Genomic DNA, 4,835 nt, shown 5'->3' with positions numbered 1-4,835 from the left:
ACTCATCCCTTGCCCTTTCCCACAATTCCTGTCTCTGTCAAGGAGGCAGAAGGTGAAACAGCAAAGTGGAGGATCGTCAGTTCCTAGAACTGCATGAAAAAAGTACAAAATTAGGCACATGAAGCTAAAGAGCATCACCTCCTCTAGGAACAATTGCATATCTTCAGTGTCTGAAACCAAGAATATCATTTCTTACATGATTGTTGGCTAATTATAGAGCATGGAGGTTTACCACATTGCCTGACATAGAGACGTGGTACCCAAGTACTACCACAGTATTCACAGTTGTAAAAATAGTGCTGAAGGGAATGTAAGATTCACAACAGCATAGGCAATTTCTTCCTCTTAAGTAATCAGGTGGGGAATTATGTAGTCACTGCCTTTTGCTCACCTGATTTCTCTATTTATTTTCTTTTGACTGTGAATCTTTTTCGTTTGAGGGAAAGTTACATATTTCTAAGTAGACATACTCAGCGATCACTCTAGTGGAGGTCTGAGGTGGTTTGGGATATACATTTGCACCCAGACATAACACAAGGCCTATGGGCCTCTTCACCACCAGCTGTGTCATTTGTCTGTGATATGGCCTAGCAGCCATCCTGTGACCCTGAATTTCAGAGCTACCTGCTAAAGGAGGACGTCAAAAGACCTGAGTTCTGGACAGCTGCGCTATCTCCCTGGACTTCTTAGTACTTGAGGAACATAAAACCTAACGTGCTGTCAGTGTTCCATCTCAGTGACCACGTGGCTGGGGTCCTGCCTCCAGGCGGGTGAGGGCAGGGTCAGCACTTGCTGATAGAGGTCAGATCAGCCTGTCAGATCTGGGCCAGGTGTGGCTAACCCATGGATCTGGCTGAGGTGTATTTTTGTGGACCCAGTAGGCTGTGAACGAATCCTGTCAGACTGTCTTGGTGCAGGCCTGTGTCAGCATGAAGTCCAGGTGAGTAGGTCCAAGGCCCCTAGCCTGGGAACACTGCCCTGAATATGTCTCAGCATGGGGGTGAAATTCTGGCTGTATGTCCTGCCAACTTCAGGGATACCTCATGCTTTACTACCTACAGTGCTCTTAGGGTGAGTTCAGTGGACATTCAGGCAACAAAAGCAAAATCTTGTGAGGCCAGGGATTTTGTAGCCATAGCCCAAAGCAGGAGTGCACTGAAGAGATAGGATGGGAAGGAAAGAGCTGTGTGAGCTCCTGGTGTTGGTGAGGAGCAGGGTGGTGGAGGGGCACCACAGTCACTTTCTTCCTAGCTGGACCCAATAATAACACTGGCCCACAGTTTGCTGCTGGTTCTTGACTCCAAGGCTCAAGACCTCGTGAAGTTTCTGGTGGGCACTACTGCTTTTGTCACAGTGTTCAGGGAACAGGGAGAGAAGAGAGGAGCTGCAGAAGGAGAGACTCTTGCACACAGAGTTCCCAGAGGCCCGCCTCCCACCAGGCGCAGTGGCCTAAGAGCAGGTCTGCTATGAGTGTATCAGTGGGTGAGGAGTCTGGTGTCTCCACGATCCTGTCTCCTCCAAAGTCCCACTTCTGAAAACAAGAAGCTTTTGGGTGACATTTCAGACTTCAACCATTACCTGAGGCAGAAGGTGGAGAAGTAATCAGAGGAAAGAGGACACTCAGTATCACTGAAGTGGGGGCACTCAGCCTGTGCCAAGGTATTTGACCCCACTTATTGAATTTTTATTGTCTTTAACAGTTCGCCATAGTAGCTGGTCCTTCCTGAGGTAACTGCCTGGCTTGGAATCAGGGACCTACTCTTCTTCGCCTTTATGTTATAAAGAAAGTAATGGAGCCCAAATAAAGACAACTTACCAGGGGACTGTGGAGTTAGGGGTGAGACAGTGGTGGAGGCCTGTGGTCTGGAGGTGGATGGTGGATGGAGTCTACACTTTCGAAGAAATGTCCTGTTCTGTCTGAGCACAGCTGAACAATGTCTCTTCTGCGTCTGGATTTTGCCTGCTACTCTCTTTTGGCACTTAGTTGAATGTTTGTAAAGAAAGAATAGAGGCCACCTTCTAGTGGACAGTGAGATTGATGGGAGAGCGCTACAGCTCTCCCATAGCCCCCAGGCCTCTCTGTACTGTCACAACAGAGCTCAGAAGCAATGACGGGAGTCAGCACAGGGAGGGGCCGCTGGAATAGGGGAGATTGGAGGAACCCCTGACTCAACCTAACGTCACACAAGGGGGGAGAGCTCAGTGGCACGGCGCCTGCCTGGCATGAGCAAGGTTCTAAGTCGATTCCAGGTTAAAAAAAAAAAAAAAAAAGGTGAAGTAAGATAATAGTCAAATTACTTTGAGGGTAAGCTAAGTCCAGTAGCTCTGGACTACACTGGAGATCTATGTAATGTCTGTTGAGGAACAAACTAGTAAACACTGATGGTTCTACTTTAGCCTGAGGAAGGTCATACGTCATTGTCCCTCATTTATGTTATATAGTCTAAAAGCCAGTAACATTGAAGTTTTATTAATGGCAATTTACCAGTCTTCTCTCATACCCTGAGTTATTTTATTTGACTACTATACATATATATATATATATATATATATATATATATATATATACAACATATACATATTATATATATAATATATGTATTGATCATATTCCTATTGTGATGAAAATTTTTCTGAAAGATTTGTGTCCTCTCCAGACTGTTTCCAAAACAAAAAGAGGTTGGCCCAATAGGGAAACGAGCCAAGGGTAAACATCCAATTCTCAACATAAGCAGAGGGCCAGCACCCATGTGGATCGCCACTGGGTTTAAAAAGTGCAAAATACTAATTCCTACTCATCAGCCTCATGTAGGCAAAACAGAACAAAAGCATCCAACACCCTGTTCAGCCTTTTTGAGTATCTGTGGTTCTATTATTGTAAGTGAAAATAGATTTTGTTTTTTAGGGAAAATGAAAAAAAATGTTTTTTTTCATACTTGGAATCAAACTCAGGATCTTGTGTTTGCCAGGCAGGCACTGTACCACTGAACCCTATTCCCAACCAGACAAAATACTTTTTTAAAAAAGAAATGGTTGTTTTAATTCATTCATTCATTCATTCATTCATTCATTCATTCATTCATTCATTCACTTGGTGCAGGATCTTACTATGCAGCTCAAATTCGTCATGAGCCTCCTGTCTCAGTATCCCCAGCACTGGTTTTGTAGGCATGGTCACCACACCCAGTTTCAGTGGCCGGCATCATGAGTCGGGGTTCTGGGGCCAGCAAAGCATGCAGTAGTAGGGATCAACCCTGGGTCCTGGCATTTGCCAGGCAGGCGCTTAGAATGCCAAGCTATTTCCACAGCCCTCTACAAAACACTTTAAAACCTTAAAAATTTTTAATTGGCATTTACTCTACCTATGTGTAGCCAAATTCCAGGCAATGGTTATTTGCATAGGAGTGGCGCCCTGCTTGCTTCCTAGTTCCAATGCCTGAGTAGGCGGGGTACCCTGGAGAAGGAGGACCAAGCCCGGGGCAAGAAAAGACAGGCACATATTTGTTAGGTAGACCTATGCTGAATTTGGATGTAGAATGTGCCCCCAAAGCACTGACTTGTGTTGAAGACTTGATCTTTCAAGTAGTGTTATGAGGAGGAGGTAGAACCTTCAGGAAGTGCAGTCTAAATTGAAAAGTCACTCTGCTCCCCTTTCTGTACTTCCAAGCTGCCAAGAGGTGCACAGGTGTTTCAGCTGAGTGTTTCCTTCTGTGAAGTGCTGCCTCACTCCAGGCGCAAAGGCAAGAAAATGCAGAGAGCAGCAGCTGGGACCTCTGGAAACACACGCTAAGTAGGCCTTTCTTTCCTGATGAATTGCATTTCTCAGGCAACCGGACACAGCAGTGGAAAGCTTCTAACACAAGCTAAAACATCTCACTGGTAACTCATATAGCAGCTGGAACTTTGTGCTGGGAGAGAGGAGTGGCCTGGGAGGTTGTTGGTGTTTCACCGTGGTTGGCTCTGATGAAGCACTCTTTGGGGTGTCTGGGAGCATCAGGGAGGAGTGGCCATGGGGCCCCCGTCTTCTCCCCACCTCCTCCGCTCTGGCATGTCTTCCCTACTCTGCTCCTCAGCAGCCATGAGGCAGCAGCTTTGCTCTGCCAAACCCTTTGCCCATGACTCGGCACTGGAGCCAGGCAGCTAGGCAATCCTGAGCAAGCGAAACCTCTTCCTCCAACTTGTGCCTCTCGAGTCTGCCGTCTCACTGGGAGATAACCTAATTTGAATAGTGGCACAGACATGGGAAAAACAAGTGTAGGCAGATTTCCAGGGAGTTTTTGATGAAAAGCTTTGGATGGTACACAAATGGTTTTGCTAAGAGACATGTGCTCAATGAGAAAAATTTTTGAGACATTAGAAAACTAATTTTTAAAAATATTGTTTATGTAAAAAATATTATTTATGTAGTACAGGGTCTCACTGTGCAGCTTGGACTCATAACGATCTCCTGTCTCAGCCTCCCCAGCACTAGGATTAGAGGCATAAGCTACCATTCTCCAACAGGAGACACAGAAGGTGGCGATGGACCATCAGCAGGGAGAACACTTCTAGATCACGCTTCCCAAGAAATGATAGCTGTGGGGCAGATGTGTCCCCTGGTGCCTGGAGAGACTGGACCTCAACTCACGAGCACCTGCTCCAAACTGACAGGAGAGAAGACAGGCAGGATGAGCACAAATGATCCAGCTTTGGGTCACTGGCAAATAAGTCTGAGATAGATCCAGGAATGGCTAAATGCCCAAAGATGGTAGACATAAAGGTTTCTATAAAAAGAGAGGTAGAATTTTAGAATGATAGGATTTTTTTTTTTTTTTTCTTTCTTTCTTTCTTTCTTT

The 4,835-nt window shown here is 45.7% G+C and overlaps 1 pseudogene; it reads left to right on the top strand.

The window, feature by feature from the left end:
• Window positions 1-929: 929 nt before the first annotated feature.
• Window positions 930-4,835, top strand: part of LOC101568209 — a 14,058-nt pseudogene continuing 10,152 nt past the window's right edge.

This window comes from Octodon degus, unplaced genomic scaffold (assembly GCF_000260255.1).
Source record: "Octodon degus isolate 3935 unplaced genomic scaffold, OctDeg1.0 scaffold00008, whole genome shotgun sequence".
NCBI lineage: Eukaryota > Metazoa > Chordata > Mammalia > Rodentia > Octodontidae > Octodon > Octodon degus.
Note: the sequence above shows the minus strand (reverse complement) of the source record. Positions and strands in the feature narration are given on the sequence as shown.